We start from the raw sequence: 25,970 nt of genomic DNA, 5'->3' as shown, positions 1-25,970 counted from the left end.
TTTCTAACTTAGCTCTGTTGTGTGTCTAGACCGCCAGACCTTGTGGTATGTCCAAATGTCATGCCAGAGATAGCACCAAGCAAGTTTTTGTTTCCTCTCCTGCACAAGTAGGCCAAGTTCATGGCCATCACATTCTCTCTAACACAGATCAGGCCTGAGCCCCTTTCCAAATGAGAAATAGGACTATCTGATCTGGCAGAATCTTAGAGGTTTGGGATTTTAGGGTTTGAAATCAAAGGACAAGACCACACAGTTGAAATAAAGCAAAAAAAGCTTTATTCTGTCAATCAACAAGCTGATTAATCAGGGCCACCACTTGCAGGAGGTAACCCTACCTGGGGGTCACAAGCCAGGTTATATAGTGCTAGAAGCAGGAAGACTTGACCTTTAAGTTAATTGGCTGTTATCTAAGGTGTTTTAATATGTCCTTCTATGGCTACATGTCTAGGGAGGTATATTGTGTTTCTAGGGCCTTAGGGTTTGTGTCATTATTGTTGCGATAGAAATTTCCTCTTTAAATGGAAACCTAACCTTGTTAGCCTTAAATGGAAATTTAACATTGGGCCACCAAATGAGTTTCTTCTGCACTAAGCTTCACAGGGGAAATAACTGATAAATAAGTCCTGCTGCATCCCAAGAACATGTGTCACCAGTGAACCAATTTCCTTAATGTCCTCAGGCCTGTCCATCAGAGGGACCATGTGAAAGGCCAGAGTAAAATTTCACTGAGGACATGGGCTGGGCCCTTTCTTCCCAGCATCTTCCTGTGCCTGGGTAGAGGTGAGAACATCATGGGTACATCTCCCTGATGTTGCTTTCCAACAGAGAAAAGCCTCAAGGACAATGGCAGACAGCAGGGCAGAGGCAGTAGGGACCAGGGACCCAGGATCCAGAGAACAAGCTAAACCTCACAGTCCAAACTAACCCTAACCCACACTGAATTGAGGCTGATATGGAGATGCTGCTGGGGGTTCCAGAGAAAGGAAGAGAGAGTTAGATGAAAATTCACTAGCCAGAGGGAGGCCTGGGTTCAAAGAAAATAGAAAAGCAAATAGAAGCAAAGCAGGCAGCATTTTTCCCATGCTTTATCTCTGGCCCTCAGCAAACCAGCAGGCACTGATCTGGCCACTATTCTGGGCCTCCTTCAACAGTCCAAGTTTCTCTTTTTATACTGACATGACAAGGGGATTGTTCAAGGGTCGTGTCCAGGTCAACAGTCATTACAATGGGGGTATCCAAGCGTGTCCAAGCCCAACTGCCAAATTTTTTCCAACTGCCAACCTATTCTCTTCAACTGTCTCTTTCAACTGCCATAATCATGGAAGCCTCCAGGTGCCTCTATATAGGAGCCTTGGCCCCCTCTGTTCGCTGTGCTTAGATTGTCTTCAGACCACAGAACTGTGTCCTCCATGAACTTGGAGGTCCAAGTGGACAGAGGCACTTTCTCAGGACCCTACGAATGGTGGAGATCATTGTGGTTTCAGACCTCTTCGTGCTCTCACACAGGGCACCAGAAGCTTCAGGTTGCTATAAACTACTTTTATAAAATGAATACTGCTCACTGAGTAATGAAAATATGAAAATGAGGGCTCCATGCTGTCATGGTAAACCTCACAAAAAAAGCCAAGTTTGGGTTTTATTGCTTTTTGCTGGATATTAATTTGCTTTCATCTCCTGTTATAAAATTGGCTCATGTATATGTACCATTTCATAAAGAACATGATGCCTAAAAATGTCAACATGCGGGCTTTTTATGAGATCAAATGGGATTTCATGCTCTTAAGCATATATGCAAAATTTACTTACTCAAAATGACAAAATCTTCTGTAAATTAAGTACATTTTCCAATCAAGAAATTCTGAGGGGCTGATTTGCACAAAGTAGCATGACTTTTACATAAGTATCATTCAAATTTCACTTATTTTTTTCTTCCCCAAAAGGATGAATAAATTATATTCTTCCTCTTAGATTCACTTCCTGGGAGAATTTGAAATTATGGTCAAATAAGTTTTATCTGCTTACAGAAATGAGTAGTTATGAATACAAAGGGAGCAAGTCAATAGATTTAGTTAGAAGAAGTTTGACTGTGTGGATGAGAATGTACATAAAAGAAACTGGCTCTTTAGCCAGCTTGGAATAATAAAGCTGTTTATTCCTTATATTCCACCTCCATGGACACAACTCTGGGCAGCTGTGTTTTTGGCATCTTTGTTAGAACTCCAGAAACTCCAATAACCCTGTTGCTTGTTGCTCAGTGCCTCCCTCAATTATTGGATTCTTACAATAGCTAAAGAGAATAATTCTAAATAAGATTCTTCCCTGCTGAAGAAACTAGTCACCCCAAATCACATTTTTGGGGGGTCACACCCGGCAGCGCTCAGTAGTTATTCCTGGCTCTATGCTCAGAAGTCGCTCCTGGCAGGCTCAGGGGACCATATGGGATGCCGGGATTCGAACCACTGACCTTTTGCATGCAAGGCAAACGCTTTACCTTTATGCTATCTCTCCGGCCCCCCAAATCACATTCTTGAAACTAGTCGTAGTATACTAACATGGTTAAAACAATGTTCTTAATAGGCAACATGAATGACTGTTTTGAAGAGTTTTAATTTTATGTTTAAATAATAGACATTTTAAATTTTCTCCATTCCCGCTTTCCCCTTTTTCCTTTTGACTCTTTTCTCTTTCTCGTTTTTCCTTTCTCCAGCCTCCCCTTTCCTCTCTCTCTTCACTCTTTTCTGCCTACCTCCTTCCCTCTCTCTTTCTCTCTCTTCACTTACTCTTCCATTATTTATCATTCTGCCCTTCCCCTTGGCTATAATTGCAGCATTGGGGAATGAAGCCCTAGCTTGTAGCCCACAAACTTGGTTGTCAGTCTACTATCAATTGTGTGTTTGTTATGGCAAAGGGAGTGACATCAGGAGTTACCGAGTATTACAAAATTAACTATATGGTGCTAGGAACTTGAAACAATTTCCTTCTGGAAAAATTCAAACTCATGACACCTGCCAGCCCCTCCACTGCCTCACCCTGGCTCTCTCTGGACATCAAGGTCCCACACACTGGCCTGGAGCTGCCATTAACAGGACTGAAAATGAACTCCACTAAGAAAATAGAAAGCCTTTCCCAGAGAGGAAAACCTTGAATTGGAGCTTGTTCTATTGAGAAGAGAGATACTAATGAGCATCGAATAATGATGAATAATAATGGTCTTCCATTCCTGAAGGGCAAGAGGCTCAGATTGAGATGGTCACTCAAGAATGTGCTTCCAACATAAAATGATTTCTCATTTGTAGGATATAAAAAATAACATAGTACAGTAATAGTATCCAGAGACAATAAAAATGAGAGTTCATGAAGGCCAGTCCACGAGAGGAAGCTGGTCTTAAAGAGCAGGGAGTGCAGGAGGTAGGTAGTGAAGGAGCCCTTATAATGATAGCTGGGAAATAATCACTCTGTTTAAGAACTGGCTGCTGAAAGGAGATAAAGTAATAGGCATGATACCTCTTCAGTAATTATATTGCAAACCACAGTGTCTAAAAGGAAAAAGAAGGAAGAGAGAGAAAGAAATAGAAGAAAATGTCTGCCCAGAGGCAGGTAGGGGGAGAGAGGAGGGAAACTAGGAACAGGAATTGGGAATGGGAACTGGTGGCAGGAAATATGCACTGGTGAAAGATGTTGAACATTAGAAGACTAAAACTCAATTATAAACAACTTCATTATGAACAACCTTGTAACCAGTTTTTAAATAAAGTAATTGATTAAAAAAAACTATACACAGAGGGGAGCATTTTTTAATTAATATCTTTAAACTCCTTGATTACAAATATAATTGTAGTTGGGTTTCAGTCATGTAAAGAACATCCCCATTCACCAGTGCAACATTCACATTACCAATGTCCCAGATCTTCCTCCTCCCCACCTCACCCTCACCTGTACTCTAGACAGGCTTTCTACTTCCCTCATTCATTCACATTATTATGATAGTTCTCAATGTAGTTATTTCTCTAACTGCACTCATCACTCTTTGTGGTGAGCTTCATGTTGGGAGCTGTACTTCCAGCCACAGAGGGGAGCAGTTAACACTAGCAGACGGTGGGGAGCAAGAAATGGAAATATAGGATGCATGCTGAGAAAAGGGGTGGAGGGAGGACAACACTGGTGGTAGGAATGGCCTGATTTATTGTCACTATGTACCTTAAATATTACTGTTACTGTGAAAGATTTATAACTCACTTTGGTCACACACACACACACACACACACACACACACACAAGATTGTGCTTCCAAGCTCTCCTGGCAGGAAGTGAATAAAGCTCTTTGTGTCAAGGAAGCATTTAAAGAATAGGTCGCAGGCTTACTGTTCCCTGCGGGAGACTACTTGAGGAAGATTCCAATTCAATTCCATCAATGTTCACCACCCAGGAAACAGAGGAGCACAGCCTCTCTGCTTTGCTCTGTGGCTGCGCACACCTCCTAGCCCATGAATTCCACCACGACAAGCAGTAAAAGCTTTGCTACAAGTGTGTCAATGGGGAAATAATGCAAGACAACAGCATGCATAGAGAATGTAGATAGCAGCTCTGATGACTCAGAAAGTATCAACTACATAGTCAACCTTCAGACAAGGAATTTAGAGTAGTAATATGGAGGATGCTCATAGAAGTCAAAGAAAAAAATAGATAAAGCTGAAGAGAACACAATCAAAAAACTTCAAACTGAAATAACAGGACTGAAAAACTCAATAGATGACATTAAAAACTCAATGAAAGCCTCTCAAACAGAGAACTGCAGCCAAGGACAGAATCAGCGAGCTGGAAGATGAGATGCAGAACAACTTCATACAGCAGAAGAGATTAGAAAAGAACCTTAAAGCAAATTATCAGACAATGGGAAAAATACTCAAAGAATGTGAACAGATGAAAAAAGAAGTCCTTAAGTTCAACAAAAACAACATAAAAATTATTAGAGTCCCAGAGATCCAGGAAGAAAATCCACAGAAAGGATCAATAGTCAAGGACATCATTACAGAAAAATTTTCAGAAGTAAAGACAGCATGCAACCAAATCCTGCATGCCCAAAGAGTACCAGCTAAAAGAGACCAGAAGAAAAGCACCTCAAGACACATCCTACTTACAATGACAAATCCCACAGATAGGGATACAATACTGAAAGCAAGATCAGAAAGAGAAATTACAAAGGAGCATCCTTACTATTTATAGAAGACTAGTCACAAGAAACCCTCAAGGCCAGAAGGCAGTGGTGGTATATAGTGACAAAACTCAATGAAATGAATACTTCGCCTAGAGTTTGAAGTTTGAAGGACATATACATAGTTTCACAAATAAACAGCAGCTCAGAAACTTTAGCTACTCAAAACCAGCCTTAAAAGAAAAACTGAAAAGTCTACTATTAGACAGACAAACAGACATGACAAACTTCTACACAAAAATGGCACTAACTCCCATGACAATTATATCTCTCAATGTGAATGGACTAAATGTACCAGTTAAAAGACACAGAGTGACAAAATAGATCAAAAAGCTGAAGCCAACATTCTGATTCCTACAAGAAACACATCTGAATAGACAGAACAAACATAGACTGAAAATAAAAGGCTGGAAGAAAATCATCCAAGCAAACAACACCCTCAAAAAAGCTGGAGTGGCCATGCTAATATCAGATGACACAAACTTTATACTCAGAAAAGTTGTAAGGGACAAAGATGGGCATTTTGTACTAATTAAGAGATATGTACAGCAGGAAGAAATTACTCTTCTAAACATATATGCATCCAATGAGGGACCAACAAAGTATTTAATACAATTGTTGCCAAATATGAAAAAAAGATATCAATAACAGCACAATAATTGTGGGAGACTTCAACACTGCCCTGTCACCCATAGCACTCCATCCCCCAGAAACATGGATATACATTCTTCTCCAATGCGAATGGTTCATTTTCCAGGATAAACCACATGCTGGCCTACAAAACGTATCTCCATAAAATCAAGAAGATAGAAATAGTGCAGACTACCTTCGCTGGTCACATGGCACTGAAATTAGATGTGAAATACAAAGGGATACAGAAGAAAAAGTTTAACACCTGGAAATTAAACAGCTTACTACTGAACAACCAGTGGGTCCAAGATGAAATCAAAGAGGAAATCAAAATTTGGAAACAAATGACAACAAAGATACAAATTATCAGAATTTATGGGACACAGCCAAAACGGGTACAGAGAGGAAAATTTAGAGCCTAACAAGCACACATCAGGATGGAAGAAGGGGCTACATGAATAGCTTAATGATACAGCTTATAAAATTAGAAAATGATCAACAAATGGAACCAAAAAATAGGTAGGCAGAAGGAAATAACAAAGCTTAAAGCAGAAATCAATGAACTGGAAATCCAGAAAACAATGCTAAAGATCAACAAAAGCAAAAGTTGGTTCCTTGAAAAAATAAACAAGATTCATAAACCACTGGCAAAATTCACAAAAAAATTGAGAGAACTTGATAAACCAGATTAGTAATAAAAAGGGAGAGATCATTACAAGACATTGCAGGGATTCAAAGAGTAATCAGAAACTACTTTGAAAAAGTCTATGCCATGAAACATGAGAACCTGGCAGAAATGGAAAAATTCTTGGACTCTTATAACCTTCCACAGCTGAATAAGGATGAGAGGTAGCATATATAAATAGCATATATATATAGCATATATAAATAGCATATATATATAGCATATATAAATCATTATTGAGGAAATTAAAATGGTGATCAAAAATCTTCCCCAAAACAAAAGCCCGGGCCCATATGGGTTCACTAATGAATTCTTTCAAACCTTTCAAGAGGAACTTCTACATATTCTTTTAAGGCTTTTTCATAAAATTGAAGAAACAGGAAGAGTTCCAAATAGTTTCTAAGAAGCTAAAATCACCTTGATACCAAAACCAGACAGAGAGGCTGCCAAAAAAGAAAATTACAGACCAATATACCTGATGAACACAGATGCAAAGATCCTCAACAAAATTCTGGTTAATATAATTCTGGTTAATATAATTCAATGCATCATCAAAAAGGTCATTCACCATGACCAAGTAGGTTTTATACCAGGAATGCAAGGATGGTTTAACATCCATAAATCAATCAACATAATACACCATATCAACAAAAAGAAAAACAGAAATCATATGATCATATTAATAGATGCAGAAAAAGCATTACATAAGTTCCAATACTCATTCTTGATAAAAACTCTCAACAAGATGGGAATGAAAGGAACTTTTCTCAATATAGTCAAGGCCATCTACCACAAGCCAATAGCAAATATTATTATTAGTGGAGATAAACTAAAAGCCTTTCCCCTAAAATCTGGCATAAGACAAGGCTTCCCTCTCTCACTACTCCTATTCAACATAGCCCTGTTAGTACTTGCCATAGCAAGAAAAAGATATCAAGGGCATTTAGATAGGTAAGGAAGAAGTGAAGCTCTTACTGTTTGCAGATGACATAATATATTTAGAAAACCCTAAAGACTCTGCCAAAAAACTTCTAAAACAATAGACTCATATAGCAAAGTGGCAGTCTACAAAATTAACATGCAAAGGCCAATGGCCTTCTTATACACTAATAATAATAGAGAAGAAATGCACATTAAGAAAACAATTCCAGGGCCCGGAGAGATAGCACAGCGGCATTTGCCTTGCAAGCAGCTGATCCAGGACCAAAGGTGGTTGGTTCAAATCCTGGTGTCCCATATGGTCCCCCGTGCCTGCCAGGAGCTATTTCTGAGCAGACAGCCAGGAGTAATCCCTGAGTACCACCGGGTGTGGCCCAAAAACCAAAAAAAAAAAAAAAAAAAAAAAGAAAGAAAACAATTCCATTCACATTAATGCCCCACAAACTCAAATATCTTGGGGTCAACTTAATTAAAGAGGTGAAGGACCTATACAAAGAAAACTACAAAACCCTACTTCAAGAAATAAGAGAGAACACAAGGAAATGGAGACACATACCCTGCTCATGGATTGGCAAATATTATTAAAATGGCTATACTCCCCAAGGCATTGTACAGATTTAATGCAATCCCTATCAATATACCCATGACATTTTTCAAAGAAGTGCATCAAACACTCCTGAAATTCATTTGGAACAATAAACACCCATGTATAGCTAAAGCAATCCTTAGGAAAAGGAATATGGAAAGCATTACTTTACTCAATTTTAAACTGTATTACAAAGCATTAGTCATCAAAACAGCATGGTATTAGAATAAAGACAGACCCTCAGATCAGTGGGATAGGCTTGAGTACTCAGAGAATGTTCCCCAGGCATATAATTACCTAATTTTTTGATAAAGGAGCAAGAAATCCTAAATGAACAAGGAAAGCTTCTTCAACAAGTGGTATTGTCACAACTGGTTAGCCACTTGCAAAAATGTGAACACAGACTCCAGCTATCACCATTTTATGAAGGTAAAATCCAAATGGATTAAAGACCTTGATATCAGACCTGAAACCATAGGTATATAGAACAACATGTAGGTAAAGCACTATATGACATTGAGACTAAAGGCATCTTCAAGGAGGAAACAGCACTCTCCAAACAAGTGGAAGCAGAGATAAACAGATGGGACTATATTAAGATGAGAAGTTCCTGCACCTCAAAGGAAATAGTGCCTAAGTTACAGAAGTCACCCACAGAATGGGAGAAACTATTCACCCAATACCCATCAGACAAGGGATTATATAAAAAATATATAAGATGCTGACAGAACGTAATAAGATAAAACATATAACCCCACCAAAAATGGGGAGAATAAATGAACAAACATTTCCTCAAAGAAGAAATACAAATGGCCAAAAGACACATGAAAAAATGATCCACATCACTAATCATCAGGGAGATGCTAATCAAAACTACAATGAGGTACCATCTCACATCACAGAGACTGGCACATATCACAAAGATAAAGAACAATTAGTGCTGGTGGGATGTGGAGAGAAAGGAACTCTTATTCACTGCTGGTGGGAATGTTGTCTAGTCCAACCTTTATGGAAAACAATATGGAGATTCCGCAAAAAAAACACAAACAAACTGTAAATTGAGCTCCCATTTGATCCAGCTATTCCACTCCTAGGGATATACCCTTGGAACTCTAAAATAGAATACAAAAATCCCTTCCTCACCTATATTCATTGCAGTGCTATTTACAATAGCCAGACTCTGGAAACAACCAAGATGTCCTTCAACAGATGAATGGCTAAAGAAACTGTGGTACATATACTCAATGGAATATTATGCAACCATGAGGAAAGATGAAGTCATGAAATTTTCCTATAATGGATGTATATAGAATCTATTATGCTGAGTGAAATAAGTCAGAGGGAGAGAGACACACAGAATAGTCTCACTAATCTATGGGTTTTAAGGAAAATAAAAAACATTATTGTAGTAATTCCCAGAGATGATGGCCTGAAAGACCAGATCACAATATGAAGCTCACCTCAAGGAGGGGTGAGTGCCCTTAGAACACTAACAACTACCAAGACAGAGTTAATGAGTGAGAGAAGTAGAATTCCTGTCTTGATTACAGATGTGGGTGGAGGAAGATGGGGTGCACTGGTGGTGGGATGTTGCACTGGGGAAGGGGGGTGTTCTTTTTGTGAATACAATCCAACTACAGTCATGTCTGTAATCACACTGTTAAATGAAGATATTAAATATTAATTTATTTATAAATTAAAAATATAAAGGCTAGATTACCAAGTAACCTGCTGGAAGAACTTAAAACAGTATGAATGCAGCTGAGCAGACAAGAGAGAACCTAACTGAACAGTTAGAGGATCCAGATGCACTGAACTCCATGTGGTACATAAATAGAAATATGTGCATACCCAATGAAAATGATTGCAATAGAAATGAAGCCACCAGCACTTAGTGCTAAGAGCTTGACCCTGCCAGTTCATGTCCTGAGTTAAAATCCTAGTGGCACCACTTTTTTGTGGTGTCAACAAAAAGTAGGCAATTTTAGTTCTTCATGCTTTCCTTCTCCATAAATTAGACATAGCCAGATTCATAATGCTCCTAGCGAGAATAAGATTTAAATGCATTTGCTGCTTCTCAGGTTCATAGAACATTGGCTGGCATAAAAGTGTGACATGGATGTGTCTGTTAAATAAACAAATGGATTGTGAAAAAAGCAAAAAATGAGAAATGGCTTAAAATTCCCAACACTTAGAGAGAAATGGAAACTTTGAACAATGAAATATGAATAACTGTGTCAGAACAACTGAATGGATAATGACTTTGTTGAAATCAAAGTGCTTCCCAGCAGCTCATTGTGGGGAAGGGAAAATTTCCAATAGTGCAGGTAGAAGAGTGTGAAGGAAGCCTGGCTCCAAAAGCTAGGGAGAAATGGGACTGGAAGTAAACGTCAATGCAGGAAATAATCCACACAGTGGAAGGGGGCAAAAATGGGCTCAGTAATTCCAACACACAAGCCTAAAATGGAAGGCAGCTTAGTAGAAAAAGATTGGAGAATGAGCTCTTTTCTTCCTGAAACCCACGCCTTTATTAGCAAGAACCAGACCACGTTCTAAGGTGGAGAACAAATATTAAGTAGGGAGGGACCCAGTAACCTAATCACCAGATCACACCCTAAGGTGGAGAAAACAAATACTGAGTAAGGTAGGACCCAGTAATCCAATAGAAGAGAAAGTGGGTCTGAGGGTTTTTGGGATATCAGGGTGCCAGAGTTTCCCAAAACCTCCTTGCATAAAACTGCTCTGAAGACTTTATCAGTTGTAGGCTCGAAGAATGCAGTCCAAAGTGTATCTGTCTAGTTCTTGCAGTATGGGAGAGGTTTTTGTTTGACATATGGAGAATGGCTATTAATGGAAAGAGAAATACAGTACAATTTAAAAATAAAGAGAAAAACAAGAGGAATGAATAGCATCTTGATAGAACCAGCAAAATTAAGAAAAGGAGAAAAAAGGAATTAATTAAATGATTAGCATAAATTAAAAGAGAAGAATGAGACAAAATGCAGCAATTGTTATACCATAAATGAACTGAATTATCCTAGTAAAAGAAAAACTGTCACATTAGTTCAGAATAAGTAGCAATTATGCAGGTTCCTTTTTTAAAAAAAAAAATCAGTTAATGGACAGTGAGTGCAGTTTTAAATAGAAAGTAAGCATTTAAAAATATTTCAAATAAAGACATGGGGAAATCAATACCAGACTATAGGAAATGGAAAATGCAGCATTATTTTCAGACAAGGTGAAACTGGAGATTAAAAGTACAAAAGAGCAACTTACAATGGTATTATGACAATCACTATAGTGATTGCTTCCAGGGGTAGAAACACTTTGAACTCAGACCAACATGTTTTGAAACATATCAAGTAAATACCAGTATTTGTAAATAGCAAGGACGTGTGATAAATAGGTAATGCTAGCAAATTATTGTAATATTGCATTTTCCAAATAAGAAAATCAGTGAATGTGCTTCTCACATTTCAACGTTGCAAGAATTAATTTTTCTTTTGTTTTTTTTGGGGGGGCCACACCCGGCAGTGCTCAGGGGTTGCTCCTGGCTGTCTGCTCAGAAATAGCTCCTGGCAGGCATGGGGGACCATATGGGACACCGGGATTCGAACCAACAACCTTTGGTCCTGGATTGGCTGCTTGCAAGGCAAACGCCGCTGTGCTATCTCGCTAGGCCCGCAAGAATTAATTTTTAATGATATTTTCCTAATCATAAGCAATCAAAAAATAAAACCTTCTAAACATAATGAAAATGAATTACTAGAAAAACACAAGTGTTTTTGATATAAGATGCAATGGGTATACAATTTCTTTCAAATTGTTATAATATTTTTCTAGATGCTAATGCAGTGTATCTGTACCAACTTCATTCAGCAGCCCTGTCTGCACTGCTTCTTGTCTATCATGTAAACCAGAAGACTAGTAACTAAGACAAATAACTATCCATAAACAAATGAGGAAGTCAAAAGGTAAATAAGTAATAAAGGAAAGTAGAGCTCACTTTAGAAGTCATAAAAGCATATCAAGAAACCAAAACATCCAGTACATTAATTAAGAGGAAATCTGAAAGTTGTAAATGAAAAGGCCCTAAATTATAAATAAAAAGGTCTTAGATAAACGTTAAAATAAATTTTTTGATGTAAAGAGTAAAATGAAATGCTCAAAAGTCTGGCATAGGAATGATCAAAGATAATGATCATTTTCAAAACTTAGTGATTTTAGAAAGATAAAAATATTTTTCCCTTCCATAAAATCATAGGGCACCTGTTGGACCAGAAAGATGCTCGAAGGACTGGCACACGTTTTGCTTACGGCCATCCTGAGGTCTATTCCTAAACAGCTCAGAGGGTTGTAAACTCTGAACAACAAAAGGGAGCAGCCCCTAAACACTGCAAGATGTACTCCCAAAGGTATATAAGAATATATCTTCGGTTACTTGTAAACAAAAATTATAGATAAAGTCCTGGCGTTTAGCAAGTAGCAAGGTTAAGATGAGCAGAAAATGAGTATTTTCTGAGGGCTGACTGTATGTTGTTATGTCACAGATGACCCACATTTGGAAATGAGAATGAGTATGTATGTAGGGTACCTCATCCCACTGTGGATGCTGCCAGACGAGTCTGCACAGAATCCTCACGTGGATTGCCCCTGTGTGCTCAGCATCGTCCAGAAACACTGGTAGTGAACTGCTCCTTCCAGGAGAAGCCACTATTGGGGCTGTCTGCGTTCCTGTGTCCAGTGACTGGTTCAGACCAACCGCTGGAGACACTCAAAGGAAGTGGATGTCGAGGAAATCAATCGCAGCCTCTTGGCTCATTCCCATTTGCGTGAATCCATTAGCTCAGCCTCAAGAGCTTGTCCAAGCCAGGCAGATCAGCGTGGATGCTGCTTGCTGTCTGCTGGAGTCCTTCCTGCCTGAGATCTCAGGGACTCAGCCCTGCCATTGTCTGGCCTTGTGAGACTGTGTGATTGGGGACACATTTTCCCCAGAGGTGATAACTGTGCATATATCTAAAGGGAGCCAGCAAAACTGAGACTCAACCAGCAAAAGTTAACCTTGAAAATCTCAACAAAGGCATAGGCTAGAGGAGCTGGTGAGGGAGCTGGTTGAAGGGAATTTATACTCCAGGTGGGATTGGAATTGACACAAAGAATGCCTATAATTCTAGCAGGAACACAATCACAAATTGCCACGCTTCAATTTTAAAAGTTATGGAAGGTGGCAGAGAGATAACACAGAGGTAAGGCATTTGTCTTGCACTTGACCAACACAGGACAGACCCCGGTTCAAATCCCATGTGGTCCCAAGTCTGCCAGGAGCGCCTTATGAGTGCAATGCCAGGAGTAACTCTTGAGCACCGCAGGGTGTGACCCAAAACCAAATAAATAAATAAAAGTTATGAGAAACTACTTAAAAGCAGAGTTTTCACAAGGCAAGTTAAATTAAAGCAAACTTCCTTAATATTCATAGTACTTAACAGAGTAATTATGATGGAGCTAGTTTCCAAATCATCAATACTGTTTTCTCTGGATGTAACCACCCTCATTGTTGGGTGCTAGATGATGTCTCTATCAATTGCTTGTTCCTCAGCTATAAAGTTGATCTTTTATTCACTCTCTCCATAATGAGCATATGCTTATAAAGTCTAATGTTGAGCAAGTACTTGGCAAGGGATTTTTCTGTGAACCCAACTGAGTTTTGCTGTACCTAGGATCCAATTATATATATCCAATTATATATATATTTCTATATATATACCCAATTATATTGAACTTGTAGTTCTCCATGGAAAGCATCACACCCCTCAGTTTTTAATGGAATACATTAAATACATTAGAGGAGGGCTTGCATTAGACACGGCTTCAGCCTTCCCTGTCCTCTGCAGCCTTCTGGACCCCTAACTGGAGTCTTTCTTCTCTGAGTATCATTGTGAGTCAGGGAGGTTTGGGAGCACAGAGAGTCAGTCTCAGAAAGAAGCAAATAGCAGCATAAAAACAAAGCCAAGGTGGACTATTGAAAACAGATTGTGTGGGCTGGATGGTGGTTTGAATCCTGGCATCCCATATGATCCCCTGAGCCTGCCAGGAGTGATTTCTGAGCATAGAGCCAGGAGTGTTCCCTGAGCGCTGCCGGTGTGACCCTCCCCCAAAAAAACAGATTGTGTAATGGAAATAAGGAGGAATGTGTCCTGGGAGCTGTGTGCTGGATGGTCCTGATGCAAATAGGAGCATAAGCCTACGACTACATTACGAGCATCGCTCTCAACCATTCTCTTGCTTGTCAGTTTCTTCTTTCCGTTAGATTAATTTTTCCCCTGTTCACTGTTGTCACATTTCCATCTAAAATCTGTCGTTTGCATCTGGTCAGAATGAGTTGATCTTGATATAGAAGGAATTAGTGTCTCTGAGGATCAGCCAACACCAGATAAACTAAGGAGAATAATCTAGTACTTGTCATAGGAGGAGAAAAATGTGCAATTTAGTTTTTTCTACTCAGGTGACTGTCTCCATGCTCTCAAAATGGATTGAAATAAACCAGACTTCTTAGAGGTTTGTTTTTGTTGTATTGGCAAATGCATTTTCAGGGTGGGTGATCTTTTACAGTAAAGTACCTGGACAGTTATTTAGATTCTTGCTGAATTTAGAACAAAAATAATAATGATGTCGTTATTTAAAACACTTAAAATATATTGTGTGCATACAAACATAGGCACGTATATTTTCACAAATGAATAACAATCTAGTCTCAGAGTTATGAAAGGGTCACTATAGAATTGCTTTCACCAGGGAGGGCACTCTGCTTGCATGAAGGCCAATCCAGGCTTAATCCCCAGCACACCATATTGTCTTCTGAGCCTGCCAGGAGTGATTTCTGAGCACAGATCCAGGAGTAACCCTTGAATGCTATCAGGTGTGGCCAACAAGCAAAAATATCTTATCATCTCATTCCTTGAAAGATTAGAATTATCTTGCCTAAGTGCAGTATCCAAACTTTCTGTGTGCTCTGAATCCCAATCATCATCCCCACACTGAAATGTTGTGGTATTGCTTTAGACATCAGCTCTCTCACTGGATTCTTTTGGAATCGTTGATTGGCAATGGAAATCCTGCATCCAAAGAGTTATTTTTGAACCTTTGAGCTGATGGTGCTGAGACTGTTAGGTTGGGTCTGTAACATGCAGAGTCTCCACCTCTACTCTGAGCCTTTCTTGCTGCAGGGACTCAAACTCATCCGCTGGGCAGATGAGTCACGAACAGGGCTTAATGCAGTTTCAGCTTTATGCCCCAGGAGAGCATATGAAATGGACAGGCAGACACCAATAAGGACAGAAGGAAAAGCCAGAGGTAAAATGGGGGGAGGGCGCTACTGACGGGGTGTTCAGCTCTGTTGTTTCCTGCTCACCATTGGCATGGTTGAGAGTGGGAATGGCTTCATCCTGTAGGTGCATTGGAAGTGGCAGTAGAGGGCGCAGTGCAAGAACCTCCATGCAAACTACCTTTGTCTTAGGACAGCAGCACTGCATACCAGCTACCACTTCCAGGTGGGGATAAAATGTGTCTGAACTTGGCAGGTACTGAGTTTTCTCAAGCTCTGTGACCCAACATAATCAATCACACCCAACACTATATTTTTTAAATTTTTGTTCACATTTGGAGGTGTACTGGACTCAGTCCTGGCTCTGAGCTCAGGAATCACTCCTAATAGCGGTCAGGGGACCCTGTGTAGTGTTGGGTCACTGTGTAGTGAACCTGGGTCAGCCACATGCAAGGCAAAAGCCCTGTTGTGGTACAATTTCTCTGTCCACCCCCTCCCCCTCAGTGCCCTATTCTTTTTGTTTTGTTTTAGGGCCATACCCAGCGGCACTCAGGGGGGCCAAAAATATCTGGCTATGCACTCAGAAATCGCTCCTGGTAGGCTCTAGGGACCATATGGATGCAGGGAATCAAACCTAAGTCTCGGTTTGACCAAGTGCAAGACAATGCTTTACTGCTGTGCTATCTCTCTGGCCCAGTGTCCTTTTTTTTTGGGGGGGGGGGGGGGTTGGGGCCACACCCAGTGACGCTCAGGGGTTACTCCTGGCTATGTGCTCAGAAGTCGCTCCTGGCTTGGGGGACCATATGGGACGTCGGGGGATCAAACCATGGTCCGTCCTAGGCTAGCCCAGGCAAGGCAGACACCTTACCTCTAGCGCCACCATGCCGGCCCCCAGTGTCCTATTCTTAATGGAATTTTCCCCCTTTAAGAAGTCAAAGAATTGGGGCTTGAGTGATAGCACAGTGGGTAGGCCATTTGTCTTGCATATGACCAAACCAGGTTTGATCCCCAGCATCCTATATAGTCCTCTGAGTTTGCTAGAAGTGATTTCTGAGCACACAACTAGGAGTAACCACTGACCACCACCAGGTGTGGCACAAAACAACAACAAAATAGAAGTCAAAGAATTTTATTGTTATATACACACTTCTCTGAAGAAATCTAATTAGGCATGGCTTCAGTGTGAAGCTGAAATGACTCCCCAAGTACCCACACACAAAGCCAGTTCAAGAAACTTCCCAAGGAGCCCACTATGAGTTCCTGTGCATGCTGCACTGAACATCTCTCCAACAGCAAGGAGGATGGTCTGGCCACGAGGGAGGGCATCATAGACTATGTTTTCAGTGTTAATGGGAAGAAGGGGAGGCTAAAGCCATCTTGATAGTTGGTGGGTATTAAAGAGGTTATGTGATCTCTCTGGTCAGGAGACAATGGTACAATCCCTGATGTAAACACATTTTAATGAAATATTAAAGGAATCATCCTTTTTATTCATCTAAAATCTATTGATGGTTCCTCAAAACAGCACTCTGAAGGAAAGCAGCCATGTTCTGCTCATGAAGATGCATTAGGAGGCTGAGTGCTTTCAAAATGAGTCCTGTTGACTGACAGTATCATCTAACATTGAAGATTAAAACCACTTAGATCTAATAGGAAGGCCTTTGGGAGAGGAGTTAGAATTGGATGGAAGCGGAAAACACTCAAGAAATAAGATCCCCTTTATCTGTAGCTGAAAATCCACTGAGCAAAAGTCCTCTATCAATGATGCAGCACCAAGTGAGGAAGGAAGGGTCACCAGGACTGACTGCATGACATAGTCATTTCAGAACAAATAGGATTCTGGAGGAAGGTCATGAACTAGTAAACAGCAGAGAATGCACACAAGCTGAAACAAGTGTTCTCCATCTAATTCCATCTTGTAGCTTTTATTTTCTTCACTAATTTTAACATGACTTATGCTGCAGGTGTATGCTGGGCTCTGGGAACAGAATGAAGGACAGAGTAAAGGTGCCTTTGAGCACAGGATCCAGGGATCAGAGTAGGACTACTCCATTCATGTACTGGGTAATATTGGTTGAGCTAATGGACTTCATTCAACCAGGCTTACAAAAATACAATAAGAAGTCGTACCTTTCAAGAATAGTGAAATGGAATATTTCATTCTTGACACACCAAATGTTAGATGTGGGTGTTATTGAACAGAAACTCATTATAAATTTATTCGAAAACCATGCCAAGTACTATATATATATATACATATATATGTATATATATATATATACACACATATATACATATATATATTCAAGAGGGCTTGTCTGATGTCTGATGTCGAATTTGCTAAATAGACTTATAAGCAAAATATTCTCTGGGTTGTAGCTGACTACCAAAGCCAGTCTCTCTAGTGACTATCATAAAAGGGTAAAGACAAAGGCCTTTGTTGGATGATCTCCCTGGAAGCTAGATGAGGCCTTGACCAATTTAAATGAAAAGGTCGTTTGGAATACTTGTTTCCTTCTTCTTAAAAAAGAAAATGTTTTTTCTCCCAATTGTCCCTACCTTCTTTTCTACAAGTCTGATTTTGTCATTGAAATCTCAGGACAGTAATTGGGACCACATGACAGAAATATTGAGCTGTGGGGGCAGCTACCAAGATCATCACCAAAATGCTGACCAAGATCTCAGATTTTTGCATTCACAGCTGAGATAGAAGCTTTGTTTTTCTGACTGAGAAATCATTCCTTTTATAACTCAGGCAATTGCTAGTTGATAGAAGGGATGTAGTAAGGGATACTCAGAGACATAAGGAAAATAAGAGGAAGACTCCATGGGTGGGGTGGGTTTTGTTGGGTTTTCCTAGACAAGATTTCAACTCTTATAGCTTTCTTTTGCTTACAGACATTGGGTTATTGTGTTGACTCCTGGTAATTCTTGTTTAGGGCTTCATTTTTGCTTTTACTTAGAGGTTTGTATCTGTTGCCAGATTCGAGAAGGCTGCAGCCACAAATTCCTTTTTATTTCTTTATTTAAGCACCATGATTAAATACATGATTGTAGTTGGGTTTCAGACATAAAATGAATGCCAGGGCATACCTAAGCTTTTAGGGGGGGCTCAGCCCACCAGATGTATCCTCAGATTTTCCTGGTGGGTAGAACTAATTTAGCCTCCATGGGGTTCCTCAAAAGGCCTGCTGTGGACACCTTTTTCCCCTGCATGGATGGTTGAGGAATTTCCAAAGAGACACCTGGCATTACATTCAGCCAGTAGTTGACTATCTCTCCTTTGTATACATCAGGTAAAATAATAGCCTCTATCAAATAATTTGGCTCAGAAATTCCAGCACCAAAGTTTATTTGAGAACCCCTTTTTCTGGATATAGTCAGCCCTAAACGCAACAATTTTTCTCTTAGCAACTGCAGTTTCTGGTAATCAAGGGCATAACCAGAATGCAGATCTTGACCCTCCTTTAGAAATAGGGAAGCTCATTCTTGGGGATTTGGCTCCTCCCTTCACTTAACCTCTATAACTATAGAGTTCAGCCTAGAAAGATCAAGTTTCTAGATATTTCCTACTTCCTCCTAATCCTGATTTTGTATTTAAAGTAAGCTTGCAAGGAGTTACCTTGAGTTGTGACCTTCTCTCTTGTAATTTAGAATTTTTACAGACACACCCATAGTTTAGATATTGTTATTGTAATACTAGGCTTTGTGATTACAATTATTCTTCACCTGTGGCTAATTTTACCTCTATAAATTCCCCTGCTCAAAAAATCAAACTTGTCGCACACCTGCCAAAAACGTGTTGACCCCACATTCTCTGTGTGGTTTTATTTATTTCATATGCATATTCAGCCGCTCGTGTTACCTGTTTACCTCCCATGAAAGGACTCCATCCCACTAGGATTGCTGAGACGCAAGATGCCTACAGCAGTTGGCACTCAATGTTTGGAGGCTGTCGGAGGAAAGCAAGCTGTCTCTCTCTTTTCTCTTCCTTTTTTTTTTCCTCTTTCATCTTATTTTTAGGGGCATGAAGCAGGACCTTTGTAAGAGTGCCTAGGACTCCCTGAACAGCAACAGGTTTAAGACGAGAAGATAAACAGAATTTTCCTACTGTTTTAAGGTAAAAGTTCATTAACTATATTAACTAAACAACAATTACAGTAATTTATCCAGGTTGTATGTACATAAAGTTAGTCCCTGGTTCTTTAAGGAACAGGATGGACCAGGACATTCTGGAGTCTCATGAACACAAAGCCACAGAAAACATCCATCTGGCTATCTCTTCTTCTATATGGACACAAATTGGTAATCTCACAGATGATAGACCTAAATCACAACCTAGGGCTCAAAAGGCTAAATTGCAAAATCAGGGGCCTTCTGAGATTATAAATTCAGTAAAAGGATCTAAAAATTGGTTGAATTATGAATTACACTTAGAAGTGGAGAAAATAAACATATATTGGCCTTGTTTTCTGCTTCTCCTATGCAAAAACTTAAGAAATTTCATAAAACTAACCAGTCCATATACTGCATCTGCTGATGCTGCAGAGTTTTGTTCTCCTGTAATGTGTGAGGAATATAAGGAAGCCTCAGGGCAACCTTTGCCTTACAGAAATATAAAACTAGAAAGTAAAGAGCCTTTAATATCTATAAAGATTCAGGGTAAGAATATACTAGGTCTCTTGGATACGGGTACAGACTGGCCTATTTATGGGCCATTGAACATATTTCATCTCCTTTGTTGGGCCTAGGATTAGCTAATAATGTCTCTAAAAGTGAAATCATTTTAGCTTGGGATGACGGTGTAAGCAAAGAAACTTTCCAGCCCTATAATCTACCTCATTATCATATACCTTATGGGGAAGAGATACACTAAAAATATACTAAAAAATGTGTCTAAACATTATGATAACTAACATCTAATGAGTAAAATTTTACTATAAGTCTCTGCTCAATGTTATGTAAAAAAATAAACATGTGTGTATCTATAGAAAATTACATGTCATGTCTGATGCAACAAAAATAGAAATTTACCAACTAAAAATTTAAAGAAATAAATAAATGCTCTTAATTTCTTTTCCTCTTCTAAAACTACCTTTTCAATAGAGCCGGCTCTTTTAAAAAGGCCTTCTTTTCCTAAAAAAAAATATTTTCCGATGTATAGCCAGCAAAGATGTGTTGGGAAAGTTTGAAGACGTCCAAAAAATTTCCCACATATTTTTCTCATCTCTCATCTCTCATATCTTTTATCTGTAACTCATCTATATACTGTTGTCAGTTTATGTGCTGTGTGAATCTGAAAGTTCATTTGAGTATACATTGAGATTGTATGTTGGAATTATGTGTTGAAACAGTGAGTACTTTTTGCTATGACTAAGTGTATCATAGATATGTAAACTTTATTATTTTATTTTATTTATTTATTATTTATTTATTTATTTATGGTTTTTGGGCCACACCCGGCGTTGCTCAGGGGTTACTCATAGCTCCTGGCAGGCACGGGGTGGGGGTGGGGAATCCATATGGGACACCGGGATTCGAACCAACCACCTTTGCTCCTGGATCTGCTGCTTGCAAGGCAAACGCCACTGTGCTATTTCTCCAGGCCCAGATATGTAAACTTTAACCAGCCGCTTTTCCTAGGTCAAACCTGGCCTCAGAGAAAAGCAAAGAAAAAAAAATGTACTTGACTTTTAAATCCAAGAGCTTCAAGGTCTTAGATCTTGCTCATTTCCCTGAGGGGAAAGGATCACCCCAGGAAGCCCACTGTTTAAGGAAATAAGGTCTGGGTTTTTTAAAGTTTCCAATTTTCTCTAACTTTCTATTAAAGTTTTTAAGAAATAAGAATTGTTTGAATAATATTGCTAATTTTGTTAGTGCATGATATTGTTAATTTCATTGACAGTTTTAAATTTAATCTTGGTCATATAATAACTTTATTAAAGCATGCTATTACCATTGGTCAGAATAATATTAGAAATGCTATCTAATTTTAATACTTTATTGTCATCCTAAAATAGTAGATCTAGGAAACTAAGTGTCTTTAATAAACATCTATCATTAATTATCTATATTAACATTATTTTTTATAAATAAGGACGGTTTTTATAATTTCCACCTTTGAGCCTTAATGTAAGTTTTAAATACTAATTTAATGAGCTGGCATATACTGCCTGTCAGCACTGGTCTTAAATTTAGTTGAGGTGTAATTCACCTTCAAAGGATGCCCTCAAATTTTACCAGATATAAGTACTTTATTTGGTAAAAGGGGACCTGTCCCCAGACTCTAAAGGCTTTAATTCTTGTAGCTAATGGCATTAAAGCTAATTAATCTAGCCATTGATTGTCAATCAATGCAAAATTGTTTTCAGACATTAATACTACTTAATTTGAAACCTACCTCCACTCCTGCTGGTCGCATTTAGAGCATAAAACCAGTGGAGTGAATTTACATTCTTTTTTTTTTTTTTTTGGTTTTTGGGTCACACCCCGTGGTGCTCAGGGGTTACTCCTGGCTGTCTGCTCAGAAATAGCTCCTGGCAGGCATGGGGGACCATATGGGACACCGGGATTCGAACCAACCACCTTAGGTTCTGGATCGGCTGCTTGCAAGGCAAACACCACTGTGCTATCTCTCCGGGCCCGAATTTACATTCTTTACAAAAAATAAATTGTTATTATATATAGGTGACTTTTGGTTATCAACATCAATATGGTCATGAAAGATTAGAAATAAATGTGTAACTGTTTAAATAAAAATAGTAAATTTATGATATTGCGTGAACAAACTAAATTATTTTTTAAATAACCTAATGTTTTATATAGAAAATTCTAGATATTAAGGACTTAAATGCTCATGTTACAGTGCTCATAAAATCAGAGCTCCATTAGTTTCTATAGCCTAAATTAATAAATTGAAATTTTTAAATTTAATGGTTGCTCTGTATGTTCAGTAAATTTGACAAAATGTTGCCTGTTGGCATCTCCAATGTTTTTTAGATATTGTGATACTTAATGGCTATATTAGTCTGCATATGTATAAACAAAAAGCCTTCTCTGCAGTCCAGATTAATCCTCTTGCAAACAGAAATTTAACCCAACTAGGGACTTTATAGCCATCAATGGGTGTCCCAAAGAAGGAGATTTCTCCAATCTTACTAAATTTATGCTAAAGAGCATAACGTAAAATTATTCAGCGATCTAAAAATAAAATTTAAAGTTAGCATGTAAAGAGCAACTAACTTTCTGTATCTTACTAAATGATATAGATTTTTAGAGGACTTAAGTCCAATCCTCTGTGTTAAAGTGGAAGTTATTTACTGATTATAACAAACTAGTCATAAGTAACAAAGTTTTAATGCAACTACTATTCTAGCTTACCAGGGAAATCTTACCCTGAAAATTAAAGTGAGAAAATAACAGTAATTTAATTCAGCTGTGTTTTCTCCCAGCATAGCATTAAAGTTTTTTCCTAACTAAAACTGGCAGTATTACTTGCTACTTAACTTTCCATTTAAAAAAGGAAATTTTTTCCTCTCCCTATTTTCTTTTTATGATTTTTAAAATAAATTTGCTCTCCTTATTTTAAAAATATATACAATATGATCAGTTATGTCAAATATGTGATTTTCTTAACAAAATTTTTCTTAAGTATAGAATAATTATTTTATTATCTTCGGTATAACTAAATTTAATTTAAACTTGCAATCATGGCAAAAATTTTGCTTCTTTTATTTTCCTTATACTTCTAGCCTCAAAAATATAGCTATACCATAATTTGTGTAACCTCATAATTAAATAAATAAAAAAAAACTTAACTGTTTCCCAAGCAGGTGATAGGAAGTCTAATTGATTCTCTCTATGCAACTTTTACATGTTTTCATTATTGATAGAACTAAATTGATTCATTTATATATATGTATTAAATATATACTTAGAAAATTTTAATCATTTTTGTCAAGTATTTCCATAAATCTGTATGTGTATGTAAGTGTAAACTCTAGGTAGATCCACTATGGGTTTAAAAATAACATTAACTCGTGTACTTTTTGCAGCCATTTATACATTTATGGCAGGGACAGAAAATATTAGCATTACTCCAATTTTTTAATTCTTATAATTTTCTCATATACAGTGCTTTACCTATTTGTTGTAACTCCTCAGTGTCAGGAAAGAATCTGTCTATATTAGTCTATATTTAAGTCCTTGTAAGTTCTTTAGATAATAACTGATATCCTAGTCTTCATACTATTTTAACCAATTTAGCTAATGTAAGTTTTATATTTATTACAACTTCTGTATCTCACATTACTGGGATCAGATTGCTAATTATTAATTTTTTTGGTGCTGTTATTTCTCTATCTTCTATTTTCACAGCAAAGACATTATTTACTATTACAATAAGACAAGGCTGAGAGATAGCATGGAGGTAAAGCGTTTGCCTTCCATGCAGAATGTCAGTGGTTCAAACCATCCCATATGGTCCCCTAAACCTGCCAGGAGGAACTTCTGAGCGCAGAGCCAGGAGTAACCCCTGAGCACTACCTGGTGTGACCTTAAAAAAAAAAAAGACTATAATGCCAGGACATACATAAGCTTTTAGGGGTGGCTCAGCCCACCAGATGTATCCTCAGATTTTCCTGGTGGGTAAAACTAATTTAGCCCCCATGGGGTTCCTCAAAAGGCCTGCTGTGGACACCTTTTCCCCCTGCATGGATGGTTGAGGAATTTCCAAAGAGACACCTGGCATTACATTTTCAGCCAGTATTTGACTATCTCTCCTTTGTATATATCAGGCAAAATAATAGCCTCTATCAAATAATTTGGCTCAGAAATTCCAGCACCAAAGTTTATTTGAGAACCCCTTTTTCTGGATATAGTCAGCCCTAAACGCAAAGACAATTTTTCTCTTAGCAACTGCAGTTTCTGGTAATCAAGGGCATAACCAGAATGCAGATCTTGACCCTCCTTTAGAAATAGGGAAGCTCGCTCTCCTTGCTGGGAGCCGGGAGTCTAGCAGGAGGAGGTTTGGTAGGCCCACGCCATGCCGGAGGCCTGCTTGGCCAGGCCTAGGGGGGGTGCGGGATTTGGGTAACCCCAGCACCCCTCGGGGACCTTGCTCCAGATCTCCAGGGCTTCCCCAGGCCACACGCCTGGGCAAGCCGGTGAGTTGGGTCCCTTGGTGGAGCTTGAAGGTACCCTAGGCCTTCCCCCACTATCCATGCGGCTCCTTAGGGAGGGTCTGGGTGGGGCTCTGAACTTCTGTTCTCCCAGCTTCTTGAAGGATCTCTCCTTGCTGGGAGCCGGGAGTCTAGCAGGAGGAGGTTTGGCTGGCACTGGTAATCTCTGTCCAGTCTACATTTTCAAGAAACATTAATAGTACTCTCACAAGAAACATTAATAGTACTCACTATCATTGAATTATGTTTTTATGTATGCAGAATATCCATTTTGTACTCTGCCCTTTTGCATACCCCTTCATAAGTTCATACTTCTCTTTAACTTCTTTAACTCCTATCATCATTACTCCTTTTTTACCCTTTCTATCTTAAGTACTGTTGAGTCCTAATTCACAGACCAAAGTGATGCCCTAGAGTTAACACCCACCCTACTATTTTAAAAGGCATAAAAAGGACACATATCTTTTCAACATTTTATGGGTGTTTTCTTTGACGGCTATAACTTTTGCTAAATACTTTCTTATACAGTGATGATCCCCCCCCCATGTTTTTTATCTTCTCTTTGTGAACTGCTCAATATGGAATTTGGTGTGAAAGAATCCCTCAGTTTAATACTTATGTTTGAACCAAGTCATGGGTCTTGTTGGAAATGTTCTTATGCCCCCATATATCTGATAGCACCACGTGGCTTTATATCTTGTTTGCGTAGGCACACTAACATGGGAAAATACGATACATACCAATAAGTTCTTATCTAATAGAAATGGGAACACACAAATCTTGTAGTGCAATGAGACCTTACACCCTGAACATTCACATAAAGACCTGGCACAGGCCTCAGAAGAATGGGCATTCTCCATTTACCCCTTGATCTACAGAAGACATTTACAAAACATCCAAGGTTGTATATAACATCACCCGGAGGCATTCCTGTACCAGGGACGATCCTACAGCTGCTCTGACATCGATCTACTCAAAAGAGACATCCCTTAACACTGAGAAGACAACAAGAACAATGACCTGCTTACTGGACAGGGCTTGCTGTATTGCCCCTTTATGGTGAGGTTTGTCTATAACATCACCTGGAAGCAATCCTCTACCACGGAAGACCCTACCACTGCTCAGACATCGTCCTGCTCAAAAGAGACTTCCCTTAACACTGAGAGGACTTAACAACAACAACCCGCTTACAGGACAGGGCTTCCTGCATTCCCCTTTCATGGTGAGGTGAAACGAGAAGGCACTCCACATCATGACTTCAATGTAGGACATGCAGATTCCAGAATCTTTAATACAGAAACATGAGACCAACAACAGAGACTGTGTGATAAGTGTGTTGGCGCTACGGACAATGTCTTGGAGCGAACGATAACTTTCCTGAGGCCTAGAGCTGGTCTTATGCCAGGAAACTTCAGGGG

The 25,970-nt window shown here is 39.0% G+C and overlaps 1 pseudogene; it reads right to left on the bottom strand.

Annotated features, from left to right (window-relative positions):
• Window positions 1–25,970, bottom strand: part of LOC126033512 (outer mitochondrial transmembrane helix translocase-like) — a 50,836-nt pseudogene that overhangs the window by 7,677 nt on the left and 17,189 nt on the right.

The sequence above is a fragment of the Suncus etruscus genome, chromosome 17 (assembly GCF_024139225.1).
Source record: "Suncus etruscus isolate mSunEtr1 chromosome 17, mSunEtr1.pri.cur, whole genome shotgun sequence".
Taxonomy (NCBI): Eukaryota; Metazoa; Chordata; class Mammalia; order Eulipotyphla; family Soricidae; genus Suncus; species Suncus etruscus.
Note: the sequence above shows the minus strand (reverse complement) of the source record. Positions and strands in the feature narration are given on the sequence as shown.